General features: G+C 50.0%; 1 protein-coding gene across 8 annotated transcripts in view; it reads left to right on the plus strand.

Moving 5' to 3' along the window:
- The first annotated feature begins 1618 nt into the window (after nucleotides 1-1618).
- Nucleotides 1619-14782, plus strand: part of LOC100347865 (myb/SANT-like DNA-binding domain-containing protein 3) — a 178689-nt gene continuing 165525 nt past the window's right edge. The window contains exons 1-4 of one of the 8 annotated variants that reach the window (XM_070054915.2): nucleotides 1765-1906; nucleotides 4907-5050; nucleotides 5839-6039; nucleotides 7058-7317. The gene's annotated coding sequence lies outside the window, so the exon portion shown is untranslated. Of the gene's footprint in view, nucleotides 1907-2046; nucleotides 2205-4906; nucleotides 5051-5838; nucleotides 6040-7057; nucleotides 7318-10828; nucleotides 10974-14782 lie in introns of those variants that run through there. The other 7 variants (XM_051843579.3, XM_089301180.1, XM_070054911.2 and 4 more) reach the window with 7 other exon arrangements.

Genomic DNA, 14782 nt, shown 5'->3' on the forward strand with positions numbered 1-14782 from the left:
TCAGGGCCAGACTAAATGACCTTCTGGATCTTAGCTCCCAAGTGAAACATTCCTCACCCCAGTAGGGTCTTTATTTTTTAATTGGTGTTTCTGTTCCCAAGAAAGGTTTTGGTGCTTTTTTGCAGTTAAAGATCTATCTCAGCCTTTGCTTTAGGACTGTTTGTGGTGAGAGCTGGAGAGGCAGGTGATGACCTCGAAGATGTTCAAGGAACAAAATAAAATAATGGAAAGTAGCAAGTGTTGATAAGGACATGGAGAAGCTGGAACCCTTAGACATCTCTGCTGGGAAGGTGAAAGAGTCATTCAGCCACTGAACACTCTGGTGGTTCTTTGGAAAGTTACGCATTTGATCGTGCGACTGTATGACCCAGCGATTCCACTCCTAGGTCTTTAACTGAGACAGTTCAGATAAACACATGCACAGGAATAATCAGAGCAGCACTTGTTAACAAGAGCCAAAAGGTGGAAATAACCCAAATATCCATCACTGGATAAATGGAGAAACAGATCATGGTATATATGAGGGTACTTCCAAAGGTTTGTACCACATGCCCATCAGGATAAAACTATGCATGGATTTCAAAGTTTTTGTTTTTTTTTTTTTTTTTTTTTTTTTTTTTGCATCAAATAAACTTACCTTTTCATTCCATTTATCATGAACTTTTTGCAGTGTGCTCTTCCATACAATGGCATATTATTCAGCCATAAAAAGAGCTAAGTCTTAATTCATGCTAGGGCCTGGATGAACCTTGCAAATATTAGGCTAAGGAGCCAGAAACAAAAGAGCACATATGGTTTAATTCCACTTATATGAAGTATCCGAAAATATGAACCTATACATCCAGGAAAATACTTGTTGCCAAGGGCTGAGAAAAGAGGGAGGTAGTGACAATTTAATGGGTGTCAGGTTTCCTTTTGGGGGTAACAGAAACGTTTCAGAACTACACAGAGGCGGTGGTTACTTAACATAATGAATGTAAAAATGTCACTGAATTGTTCCCTTTGAAGTGGTTCATTTCATGTGATATGAATTTCACCTCAGTAAAAACAAAAACAAAAAAACAGCTCCTTCTGCCCTTTTGGGGGCTTGGAATATTCCTCACGGAGCCAGGGCCAGAGGAACACCCAGCCAAGCATCCTGGGGGGAGGGGCGGGAAGGGTGCCATGTCCGACCGCCCTTGGATCTGTTGTGCGTTCATCTGCACACGCATCAGTTCCCACTGAGCCAGCTCCTGGGCTCCGGGGGCACAGTCCCGGCCCTGGGGGAGCGCACAGCCTAGGGGGAGGCACAGCCCACAAATTAAAAAAAACAAAAGTCTGTGGTGAACTCATTAATGAGGCGCTGGCTGTTCCAAGCATCACAGAGTCCCCAAAGAACAGGGCCTGTGTCCCTGCTGCCAAGTCCCTTGTGACAAACGCATTCTTTTGTTGTTTCGGGAAACACGGTTTCTCAGGGCCCTTCGGGGGCTCTACGGCAAAACTGGGAAAAGGGAACGAAATCAGATGGAGGATGTCACACGGAGGACGGCAGCGGCCGGGTCAGCGCGGCCCTCAGGGTGGGCGGCGGACACCCCGCGCCCCGCCCAGCCCCCCAGGGAGGCCGGCGGCCGCGGCTGGGGGAGGTGGGGACTGCGCGGGGCCGCGCTCCCGCCCTCCTCGGCGCCGACCGACCGGCAGGCGGCTGGCGGCCCGCGAGGGGGCGGCGGCGCCTGGGCTTTGTGGCCGCGGCGCGCGCGGCGGGGCCTGGCCGGCCGGGGGCGCGCCACCACCGCCGCCGCCGCCGCCCGGCGCTCCGGAGCCCGCGGCCCTCCCGGCCGCCCTGCCCGAGAGAGGAGCGGAGGCCGCCCGCGCTCGCGCCTCGCCGGCCCCTCCCCCGGTCGTCGCGGCCGCCGCGCCGCCGCTGCAGGTAGGAGGCTCCGGCGGCTGGCGGGCCGCGGCTGGGCGGGGGCGCGGTGGGGGACGCGGGCCGGGCGTGCGTGGGCCGCGGGCCGGCGGAGCGGTCTTCCGGGCCAGGCCGCCGCGACCCCCGCTCTGGAGGCCGGGCGCGGGCCGGCCGGTCTCGCGCGCCGCTGTGGGACCGGGAGAGCGCGGCCGGCCTGCTGCGTACAAAGCCCCAGGGCGCAGGCCTCCGGAGACTCAGGGACGCTGCCCGGGCGGGGAGATCGGGACCCTGGGGCCGGGGGAGCCGCTTGGGAGGATTCCAGGTGATCCGCGGCCCCGCGGTCTCCCATCCCGGGGTCCTCCACTGTGTGCGGGGCACCTTGTGCTGGGCGCTTTTTCATACTTGTCTCCATTAAGACCCCTGAGCTTCGTCCCAGGTCGTAATGGGAGGGGGCCTTCCCTGGGAGGCAAAGGTTAGAGCATCCCATCCCCTGACCTTGGGAAAGCTTACTCGGAGCCTGGGCTGCTGTTTGCGTAAATGGAGGCGAGTTGGGGCGGGCGGGGGGGGGGGGGGCGTGATGTAGTAGCTACTCCCAGGTCCTATTGTGAAAGATAATATATGTAAATGATAATAGCTAAATTTTGAGTACTTTCTATGCACCGGGTTCTGGGTACTCAACGGGGATGTCAGTTATCATTGCCAATCCTGCACTGGTGCTGTAGGAGATAGCTACTGTAAATTGCGTGAATAATCTTTCCTTCGGAGTAGGAAGCAGTGAAGAACAGTAGTGTCCGCCCCGGAATTCGGGAGGTTGTGTGTTTCTTAGACATGGTAATGTTTAAGGTGACGCATGTTCCTGCCGGGTTTGGGAGAGCCGGTTGTGGGGAGCTGCAATAGATTTGTCACACATTGAGAACTGGAGGTAGGATCCTGTGGGGGCCAAGGAGTGTGTGTTCACTGTGTTAGGAAGGATGGGTGTGTTACCAAGGGAATGTCCAATAGGGGTTCCGGAACAGAACTCCTGAGTTGGGATGGAGGACTGCCATGAGAGTTTGGGGGTAGGGTGGGGGAGGGGAAATAGTCTAAGGCCGTTGAGGAAGGGAGTGGGGGCAGCTGTCTGAACTAGGATCCCACCCTGCCCCTAGAGGCCAAAGGGAGCCCACTGCCAGGCAACCCCGAGAGCATTCAGAAGGGAGGGGTTGGAGCCTGGAAATTGGGTTTCTCAAAATGTCCTTATATTTTCTCGGGCTGCACCTGCAGTTCTTTTCAGGCAATGGGCATGCTCACCAGCCCCAAAGGTGAACTTTTCAAATACAGAGGCTTGACTGATGCGGTGGAGGAGTGTGCGTTCAACGCCGCTCACCGGGTTAGAGAAGCAGTGAGTTGAGGAGATTGTTCTGGGGTTCAGTTTGGCTTGAGACAACTGGAAGGCTTTGAACTCTGAAGAAGGAGAGGCTCAGGTACTGTACCAGCGAGGAGTGCAGTGTAAGTCACTGGCACATCGCTGTGCGGTCTGCAGAAAACCCAGCAAATGTTCAGTTCTCAGCGACCAGGGACGCACCTGATCTGTGAGGCTCTCTGCATGATGTGGAAGGTCAGGGAAGGGACTTGGCCTCACCTGATTCGAGAGTGAGTAGGAAAGTACTGGGAGAAGAGGTTTGGTTTTGCCTTTAACATGGCCTTGAAGCAGAGGGTGGGGTGGTGAAGACAGGCAGTGCCACACACAGTGAAAAGGGAATTGCTTTGTAGAGATAGAGGGTTGAGGGTTCGAATCCTAGCCCTTCTGTTCCTTAGCTTTGTAATTTTCTGATGAGGATGAGAATTTTTTTGTTTTTCAAATACCTCCCAGGGAGCCCAACAAGCACCCCCTCATACTGTGTTCCCATCTGTGAGACGTTCATTCAGCGAAGGTCTGCTGAGCACCAGCCGTGTGCTGAGTCATATGCTACATGCCGGGCACAGAGATGAGTCAGAAATTATGCATTCTCTTAGGAATTTCCCAGGCCAGTGAGAGACAGACACGAAGAGCAAATTACAAAAAATATGGGAAGTGCGACAGAACTAGAGGCATATGCAACTGGCTGCAGCTCATAGAATAGTAAGTCATTCTAAACAGAGACTGAGAGCTACCAAGATGCATCTGAGACCTTATGACAAAGATTTTGAATGCTCCATTTCCCCTCAGCTTTTACATCTTTTACCCTGTCTTGTCTTTGCCCTGATATTCTTTCTTAACAACAACAAAACTGCTTGCAATTATGTATACAATTTTTAAGCTGTTTCAAACCCACTTTAGAAGAAAGTAGTTATAAACAAACACAACAGCCTGGGTGTTAATGGAGGAAGGCATCACAAAAATTGTGTAGGAGTTATTTCTTAGAGGATGAAGATGGGCCTTCGGTAGACCTTGGGTTAAGGATTGCAGCCAGAGGAAGCCTGGTGTGCACAGGGAAATGAGAACACAGCAGATTCAAGGGAGTGAGAGTGTGTTTGGTCTGGTTAGGCTGAAAAATACATGGAGATGGTGGGATAGAGAGGGTGCTGTAATTGGGGCCAGACCCAGAAAGGCCCTGAGTGCCTCTGGAGGGGTTTGGACCTCACGTGTCACTCAAGCAGTGGACAGGACATCAAGGCACACCTTCAGAGGTGTGGGTGCAGGGCTGTGGTATGATCACTGGAAGAGGGCCTGCAAATTGGGGAAACCAGTTTTGAAGGTTAGAGTCTGACCTCTGACGTGGGCAATGAGAATGGGAAGGGAGGGAATGGATATGCAGGTGAAATATGTAATAGGTGTGATTAACCTGTTGGGTGTGCCCAAGAGCACAGTGAGGTTTCTACTCTGGCAAGTCAAGTTGGTGTGGCCGAAGTCATCAGAAGTCGGGAGATTTGGGGTGGGGGAGTACTAAGTTTGGCTTTGAAGAAATGGAGGTGTGTGAAGGGCCCATCACAGACCGCTGAATGGAGTGGTTGCTAGATGTCTGGACAGAGTGGTTCTCCCTGACATCCATGCTTTCCTTTGAACAGACGCTTACTGAGCATCTGCTGTGTGCTGAAGATACAGATAAAATGTCATTCCAAGCCTCAGGAGCTCACCCTCAGTTACGGGAGACCCTCGAGGATGCCGATAGGTCGCGGTGCAGAGTAACTCTCAGAGGGCCGCAGTAAGAGGTAAACACTCGGTGCCCTTGACCCAGAGGAGGTTTTAGAGGCCGTGGGAGGAGAGTGGTCTGCCTAGACCGGGAGCAGGCTGCAGAGGGGACGACTACGGAGGGGCAGCTTCTGTATTTCCGAAATGCCTTCTGTGGAAGGTACTTTAACAGAGACTCCAAAGGGAAGCCCTTGGGCAGGGGCTGGTTTCAGATGGAGCTGGGGAGGAGGTGAAGGAAGGGGTCAGGACTTTAAAAAAACCCTCATCTCGTTTATAAAGGGGCCCATGAGGGTGGGAGGACGGGGGAGGGGGTAGCAGGGGGCCGTGCCTTCAACACAAGGCTGCTTCTGCTCACAGTCACACTCAGACACAGATGGTAAAAATAAACACTTCCAAGGGACAAGGCTGCTGAGAGGGAGCAGGGGGGTGGGTTTCAGCACTAGGTTTAAGGCTCAGAAATGCTCTAAGGGAAAGAAGGAAGGCGGGAGGTGAGTGGTCATCTGGGTAGGCAGATCTGGACCTGTAAGCGTGGCGTCTGAGAACTCCTACCTCTGGATGAAGTCCTGAAGGCATCACAGAAGGCTCTCGAACCAGAGGTGTTTCTCCTTGCTTTTGCACAGTACTGGTATTTACAAGAAGCAGCTAGGAAATGATTCTTTCTAATGGTTAAATCCTTTATAAGAGAAGACATTTTAAATAGTGGAACATGCAGCTGCAATTAGTAGAAAAAAACAGAAACACAAATGGCAAGTAGGTTGGTTTCAACACGCATTCCTTAAATATTTATCAAGTGCCTACTGTGTGCCAGGCAGCCTTCAAGTAGCTGCAGTGAACAGGAGCCTGGATCGCCTGCTTCAGTCATCGTCACCTGCAATTACTTGCCTGCCAGCGTCCGACCTGACTGTGGGCCTTGAAACAGCAAGACTGTGTAAAGTGCTGAGATCATCTTGTTCTGTTGCAGTGTTCTCTTTCATTGGCCAGTGGCTCCACTAGCCTCATAAATAATCATGTAGGTGTCTTTGGCAGTGAACTGTGGAAATGAGGTTGCAGGAAAACCACTTTGACAGTAGTGCAAATGCAGATTGCCAGCACTGCATGGGACTTCAGAGAGCACCACTTCAGCTCTGCTTGACAGATGAGGAATGTACTGGCAGGGAAGAAAGAGGACTGCCTAGTCTTGCCTGGTGTCACAAAATGAGTGACAGAGTTGAGAGCATGCCTTTTTTTTTTTTTTTTTTTTTTAGATTTATTTATTTTATTTGAAAGGCAGAGTTGCAGAGACAGAGGAAAAAATACACAGAGAGAGTCTTCCATCTACTGCTTCACTCCCCAAATAGCCACAACCGCTGCAGTTGGGCCAGACCAAAGCCAGGAGCTTCTTCCTGGTCTCCCATGCAGGTGCAGGAGCCCCAACACCTGGGCCATCCTCTGCTGCTTTCCTAGGCTCCATACTGGGGATCTGGGTCAGAAGTAGAGCAGCTAGGACTCGAACCGGGATCCATATGGGATGTCAGTGCTACAGACGGTGGCTTTACCTGCTGTGCCACAGCACGAGCCCCTGAGAGCAATGCTTTTGAGTGTGCAGGTGGCTGATGGGGAAGGCTTGAGGGTACCTTGCAATAGGGGAACGAAGATTCCAGAAGAGGAGCTGTGGGTGCAGGGGTGTAGAGCAAAGCATGAAGCTTCCATTTGAGACCAACCTCTGTCACTAGGGTTGCAGCAAGCACCACATTTTGCCCTGAGACTCAGTTTCCTCTTCTGTAAAGTGAGAGGTAGGACTGAAGTCCTTCATTAAACATGCCAGGGTCTGCATGGCTTCAAAGAAATGTGTGTGTGTGTGTGTGTGTGTGTGTGTGTGTTTTTTTTTTTTTTTTGAGGTGTTGACTGAGGAGACAGCGTTGCCAGACCCAGATAGGAAACAGCCGTTATCTCTTTAGCACAAGCTGCCCACCCCAAGTTTTTGGCAGGCCTCCCCAGGGGGGGAAATGGGTGCCACTTTCCTCAGCTCACCCCCCACTTCTGTCTAGGTCTTTTCCAAGCTGTGGCCTGCTTTGTTGTAACGCAAGTTCTAATTCCAGTCTGTTCTTATACGGAGGAAGGTTTCTATTCCAGACACAATACTGGAGTAGTGTCCCTGGGCGCAGCTCTGTCACCGTGCTTGTCACAGTCTTATGATCAGCCTGTGTCCCAGTCACTGTGTGGCCTTGTGTCCTCATGTGGCTGGGGACTCCGCGGAGTGGGATCCTCTGCATCTTCAGCAGTACTGTTCTCTCTGATGCCCGCCAGGGTAGGTGCTGGTTAGTGCCTGCGTTCCCCATTGCTGGTGCTTCCTCGGATTCTGACCCCAATGTAGACACCCACGTGCATGTCTTGGTCATTTCTTCCTTTGAAACAGTCTTGAGTGTGTCCCTTCTCACTACTGTTTTTGTAGTCCTCCTGAGTCCAGGCCTCTCTTCAGTCATTTTTCTGAGTGCTGTCCTTCAGCTCTCTCCATTCGCATCCTATGTGGTTGTTTTTTTTTTTTTTTTTTTTTTTAAATATTTATTTTGTATATTTGAAAGGCAGAGTCACAGAGAGAGGAGAGACAGAGAGGTCTTCCATCTTCTGGTTAACAACCCAAGAGCCACAATGGACAGGACTGGGCCAGGCTGAAGCAAAGAGATAGAGTTTCTTCCAGGTCTCCCACTTGGGTGCAGGGGTGCCCTCCGCTACTCTCCCAGGCGCATTAGCAGGGAGCCCTTGGGACTTGAACTGGCGTCCATTTTGGATGCTGGTGCTGCAGGTAGCGGCTTCACCTGCTGTGCCATAGGACTGGCCCTGTATCCTATGCATTCTTGAAGATCTAGCTCAAATCTCCTCTTTTTTGTGAGGAAGGCAGATTCACCTCTTCCCTGAACACACACAGGGCTGTGATCTCTCAGTGTGCTTCCCGTGTCACTTGTCAGTTTACGTGTGTCAGTGCTCTTTCCAGCTGTGAGGTTCAGCTCGCATTCTCTAACAGTGCTGAGCCTTTGGCAGGAGTTCATTGCGTGCTTGTTGACTTGTGTATGTATGAGCTGAAATTCCCTTAAGCGTAGACTTGTTTTTTTGTAGGGGCCGCTATTCACTTCTGGATGTGGTTTCCTGTGGGTGGGGGGGGTAGAAGGAGCTGCCGTGTCTGAAGCCCTAATCCAGGCTGCTGCTTCACTCACCGTGCAGCACTGCTGTGCAGAGGGAACAAGGCAGGTTCAGGGGCACTAGCGCCCATGGACAGATGGAGCCATATGGACTACACGGCTCAGTGGGTGCCACAGGTAGGGTGTACGTTCAGGTGTCAGGACATTTGAGCAGCAGTTCATTAGTGTCGTGACTCCTGTCCCAGGTCTCCGTGCTACAGCTCTTTTATGCTCAATCTGAGTATTAACTTCAAAGAACTCCCTTTTCCCCAAAAGGCAGTGAAGTGAAATCGTGCCAGGCTTAGTCTCATTGTTGGTGGACTTCAAGATCGTTAAGTCACAGGTTAGGTGGCTTGAACAATAGAAAGTTATTTCTCGTAGTTCTGGAGACTGGTAAGTCCAAGGTGAGGACAAGGACTGTTTCGTTCTGAGGCCCTTTCTCTTGGCTTGTAGGTAGCTACTGTCTCTCAGCATACTCATAGGACCTATTTAGGACCTTTTTTTTTTTTTTTTTTAAGATTTATTTCTTACTTGAGAGGCAGAATTACAGAAGGAGAGAGGGAGAGAGAGAGAAGTCTCACCCACTGGTTCACTCCCCAAATGGCTGCAACAGCTGGAGCTGAGCTGATCCGAAGCCAGGAACCAGGAGCTTCTTCTGGGTCTCCCATGTGGATGCAGGGGCCTGAGCACTTGGGCCATTCTCTACTGCCTTTCCAAGCCACCAGCAGGGAACTGAATTGGAAGAGGAGCAGCTGGGATTCGAACTGGCATATGTATGGGATGCTGGCGCCGCAGGTGGATGCTTAACCTGCTGCACCACAGCGCCAGCACCACAGGGGCTCTTTTTGTGCATGTGGAGAGGGCGAGCAAGTGCCCTGATGTCTCTTCTCATGAAGGCATAAGACCAGGGCTCCATACTTATGACCTCATTCAACCTTAGACGCCTAATCCCCAAATACAGCCACTCTGGGGGTTAGGCCTTCAGCATTTGAATCTGGGGAGGACACAGAGATTCAGTTTATAAACAGATGGGTGTTGGTTTTAGGTGGATATTAAATGTACTTATCACAGTCTTTGGTGGTTTAAACAATGTCAGTGTTTTGGGAGTTATGCTAATCATTTTCTCTGTTCTTTGATGGTATTAGAATTCTGCTCTGTTATGTAGACCTATCTATGGGTCTTTGCCAAGCCCTAGGGGAACGTCCATTGCATTTGGGTTTTGCTATTTTAGCTTTACTGTGGTTTTTTCGTGACTTCATTGTTTTGTTGAATGTGCTGTTCTAAACATGGTAGCCAGTTTTACCCCTACATAGAAAAAATGTGTGTATTCTTTCAGCGTCTACTGGGGGCCTACTTTGTGAGGGTCTTTGGGTCGCTTGTTGGACCACAACCACACATAGAATGTGTGTAGCACACTGCCTGGCAGAACAGTAAGCCTAAATTTGAGAGCTAAGGAGTGGAGATGGGGGAGAGAAGGCCAGTCCATCCCTGCTACCCGCTGGTGCAGCAGGGAAGGCTTGTCACCTAGCCCCCATTGTGGGTATTGCTGAATGGTGTTCAGCTAGAACGTGCCCTCTGGCCTCCAGGTGTCTTAATAAGCATTGTCTGGGAGAGCTTTTCCTTTGGTGAGTGTAGGTTTACCAAGTCTTGATGGTCAGGTGTTCAAACACATCGCCAGCATTGCCGTGCAGTGTGGACCAGTTAAGCTCCCTGTGCCCTGTGCAGCTCCTCTCCGAGCATTCATTCCGAGCAGATCAACAACAGAACTTACTTCAGGGCTCTGATTTGGGTGAGGGAGGCACACCTTTTGGAGAGCTATGGGCTGTAGGTTTGAAGAGGGAGGTCATGGAAGTCATGGGGAGAGCTGAGGAAGGGCGGGCTGGGCAGAGCCTGAATGGAGGACGCAGAACAGGCACAGTCGTGTGTCCCCCCCCCCCCCCCCCCCCCGCTGCCCTGCCCAGCTGACATCTGGAGTGCTCATTAACTGACAGGGGAATAGCGACTGTCACCAGGTCTGAAATAAGGGAGCTAAGCAGAGCAGAGAAGAACATGGGTACTGGAGTCAAGACCTGAGTTTAAATCTTGGTTCTGCCACTTTCTATTTGTGTGATTGTAGCAAGTTACTGAGTCTCAGTTTTCTTGTCTGAGAAATGGGCATAATAATTGGTTGGTGGAGATAAACAGCCCACTTCATGAGGCTGTTGAGAGCCCATCAGGAACTTCTGATTCCTGGCTTGGTGCCGTGTGCCAGAATCCCTTTACAGCCCTGCAGAATGCGACCACATGGCCCAGGGAGGCCTGCTGTTCTACGAAATTAAGCAGAGTAAATTGGTAACTGTGGGTTTACTCAGCTAGTGATTAAATAACAGTTTAGTTAATAGGCAATTAATGGTCCCCAGGTGTTGGTAATTCTGAGCATTTGCTTTTGAGAGCAGTTGTATAATTTCTTCTGGTAATTTTTTTTAACAGAAAAAACTGCAGGGAAACAAATGCTCTCAGGGACTTCCTTTGGGAGGATTAAATGATGTAGTGCATATGAAACATTTGGTGTAGTGTCTAGCTCACACAGTAAAGGCTCAATAAAAGTTATTTGCTCTTTTATTATTGCTACTACTACACTGAGCTTCAACTGGCCATTTTTAGGGCAAGATCCTTTGTGAAATTTAGACTCCCGGTCAAGTCCACCACCATCTGGTGGCAGCTAGAGGTACTGCATACATTGTGAGGAAGAATTACCAAATGGCTTACAATGAATTCCATTTGGTTTCAACTCCACCCAGTCTCACAGGTACTTTTTTTTTTTTTTTTTTTTTTTTGGTACTACATTCTTTACAGTGTGTCTTATTTGCCCGAGAACTGAAATTGACATATCATTAAACAAGGAGGTGACATTGTTACCTCCATAGCTGAAATAGAAGAGTATGTTTCTTTTTTTTAAAGATTTATTTATTTGGCCGGCGCCGCGGCTCACTAGGCTAATCCTCCGCCTAGCGGCGCCGGCACACTGGGTTCTAGTCCCGGTCGGGGCGCCGGATTCTGTCCCGGTTGCCCCTCTTCCAGGCCAGCCCTCTGCTGTGGCCAGGGAGTGCAGTGGAGGATGGCCCAGGTGCTTGGGCCCTGCACCCCATGGGAGACCAGGAAAAGCACCTGGCTCCTGGCTCCTGCCATCGGATCAGCGCGGTGCGCCGGTCGCAGCGCGCCGGCCGCGGCGGCCATTGGAGGGTGAACCAACGGCAAAGGAAGACCTTTCTCTCTGTCTCTCTCTCTCACTGTCCACTCTGCCTGTCAAAAAAAAAAAAAAAAAAAAAAAAAAAAAGATTTATTTATTTGACAGGTAGAATTACAGACAGTGAGAGAGAAAGAGAAACAGAGAGAAAGGTCTTCCTTCCGTTGGTTCACTCCCCAAATGGCCGCAACGGCTGTAGCTGCGCCTATCTGAAACCAGGAGCCAGGTGCTTCTTCTCGGTCTCCCATGCAGGTGCAGGGGTCCAAGCACTTGGGCCATCCTCCACTGCTTTCCCAGGCCACAGAAGAGAGCTGGATTGGAAGAGGAGCAGCTGGGACTAAAACGGGCGCCCACATGGGATGCTGGCACCGCAGGCAGATTAACCTAGTGGGCCACAGTGCCGGCCCAGAAGAGTGTCTTAGCTCTCTCTCTCTCTCACTGTCTGTAACTCTACCTGTCAAGTAAAACAAACAAACAAACAAACAAACAAAAAATAGCAAGAGTAAAACAAGTGGGGAAATGGACTGTTCCTACTTTGTAGAAGTGAGGGAAGTGTGGTTGTCTTCTTGGAACTACTTGTGCAATGTACAAAATCTGTTCTCCTTATATTAATAAAAGTTAAAGACATGTAAATTGTTGTACTTTTTTAAAGGTTTATTTTATTTGAAAGGCAGAGTTGGGGGGGAGAGAAAGAGAGAGGGAGAGAGAGAGAGGGAGAGAAGTCTTCCATCCACTGGTTCACTTCCCAAGTGGCCATAATGGCTGGAGCTGGGCTGATCTGAAGCCAGAAGTAAGGAGCTTCTTCAGGTTTCCCACGTGGGTGCAGAGGCTGCTGGGACTCAAACTAGCACCCATATGGAATGCTGGTGTCACAGGCAACAGCCTTACCTGCTGTGCCACAGCGTTGGCCCCTATGGCACACTTTTAAAAAATCACACAGCTAGTCACACGGTACGACTGGGGAGGGCCTGCTGTTATTGGGAATGGCTGAAATACGTCAGACCTGTTTGGAATGGAGTGTGGACTTTCCACGAGGGTGATGGAACCTAATCAGAATCTTCACTCTGCACCGCCTCATCCCAAAAGTTAGGATCACAGTAAAGTGCTAGTGGGAGCACTCTCCACATACCGGGTACATTCACATGGCGTGTCAAGTTATCAGGGCTTGAGAACTTTTGTCAAAATGGTTTGGCGAGCGGACCCTTAGCCAAGCTAAGTGAGGGAGCCCTTATCTTCGGGGATGTGTCCCTGCAAACGTGTATTTCTAGGCCTGTACTTCAGTCAGGTTGCTCTAAAAGACCAATGACGATACCCAATCCAGACCTTTTCTTCTCCAAAGGCCTAAAATGAATTGTTCACCATCAATACCTCCATTCCCTGTAAATCAGTGCTCCCCAAGCTGAAATTTATTGACCCACGCCCTGTACATTCTATTAGTTCCACATTATCTCTGTCTGCCAAGATGTCTGTGTCCAACTCACTTTCTGCGGTTTATATTAAGGAAGCAATAGGCGCACTGGATCTTCTTCAGCTGCGTGGCTCCCAAAGCGGATGATGCTCCAGCTCCTGCAGCCCCGCTCCTCTGCCCCCAGGAGAGGTGGAACGGCCCACTTTCCCTGGGCCCCCATTCTTTTCCAGAACCACTGCTATAAGGGTTCAGAATTTTGACTCACAAATGAAAAAAGGAGTTACTCCCTATTCTTTCTGTTATATGCAATGCTATTTCATATATTATATATATATACATATAATCTTTCTAAATAAAATTTTCCTATCTTGATTATTTAATAGGAAACCCTAGAAGCAGAATGGCTGCCACAAAAGATAAACAGTTAGGACTTATGTTACATCTCCAACTTGTTCTTGTAAAAAGGAATAACAGTTTGGGGCCGGCATTGTAGTGTAGTGGGTAAAGCTGCTGGGTGCCAGTTTGAATCCTGGCTGCTCCGCTAATCCAGCTCCCTGATAATGTGCCTGGGAAAGCAGTAAAGATGGCCCAGGTCCTTGGGTCCCTGCACCCACGTGGGAGACCTGAAAGAAACTCCTGGCTCTTGGCTCCAGCATAGCCCAATCCTGGCTGTCGCAGCCATCTGGGGACTGAGCCAGTGGATGGAAGATCTCTCTCCCTCTCTCTGTACCCTCTCTTTCTTTATGTCTCTGCCCTTCAAATAAATAAATAAATAAATCTGTTAAAAAGAAAAAAGTGTACATAGGGGCTGGTGTTATGATGTAGCAGGTAAGGCTGCTGTCTGTGATGCCAGAATCCCATATGGGCACCACTTTGAGTCTTGGCTGCACGACGTCCCGTCTAATTCCCTGCTAATGTGCCTTGGAAAGCAGCAGAAGATTGCCCAAGTTCTTGGACCCTGCACCTATGTGGGGGACCTGAAAGAAGCTGTTGGTTCCTGGCTTCGGTCTGGCCCAGTCCTGGCTGTTGTGGCCATTTGGGGAGTGAACCAGTGGATTGAAGATGTCTGTCTGTCTCTCTCTCTCTCTCTCTCTCAACTCTGCCTTTCAAGTAAATAAACTGAATCTTTGAAAAAAGTACACCATAAGTTAAAAAGCTACAGCCTTCTTCTTCAAACATTTTTTTAAAAGATGTATTATTTATTAATTTATTTGAAAGTCAGAGTTGCAGAGAGAGAAAGAAACACAGAGAGATAGGTCTTCTATCCGCTGGTTCACTTCTATCCCCTGGTTCACTTCTGACCCTGGTTCACAGCCAGGGCCAGGTGTATACCAGAAACCAGGAGCTTTATCCAGGTCTCCCACATTGGGTACAGGGACCCAAAATACTTGGGCCATCTGCTGCTTTTCCGGCACATTAGCAGGAAGCTGGATCAGAAGTGGAGCAGCTGGGAGCCCATGTGGGATGACGGCATGGCAAGCGGGAGCTGAACCCACTACACCACAGTGCTTTCCTCCTTCCCTGAACTTTTAATAATGGACGTTTGCAAGCATACACAAACACCGATAAAATAACCCATCCCTCTTGATATTCAAAACATCCCATTTCTGGCTAGTAGAACCCTTTTTAAGTTGGTCCCTAATTCTTTTGATGTGGGTTGGTCAGTTTTAAGTGGACTGCTTTGCCAGCATCATTATCTGGATGCTTGCCTGTTCCTGGGAAGGTCCAGGGCTGGGAGAGCACAAGAAGGACTAAGAGCATGCGGGCTCTTTCCCATCTTACGCCCGCCACATCGCTGCATCAGTGTTGCTTAGCGACGTTCTTGCCATCATGTGTTAAAGCTTCTTACAAGAAGCTGCTTCTGATTAGAAGGTGTGAGGTCCCCAAAATGCACATGGTTTCAGACGCTTCGGTGGAATAAGACATTTACTAGGTACCTGTGGAGTGTGACCCAGTGACTGAA

The sequence above is a fragment of the Oryctolagus cuniculus genome, chromosome 1, assembly GCF_051225735.1.
Source record: "Oryctolagus cuniculus isolate XC-2025 breed Fujian yellow rabbit chromosome 1, ASM5122573v1, whole genome shotgun sequence".
NCBI classification, from domain to species: domain Eukaryota; kingdom Metazoa; phylum Chordata; class Mammalia; order Lagomorpha; family Leporidae; genus Oryctolagus; species Oryctolagus cuniculus.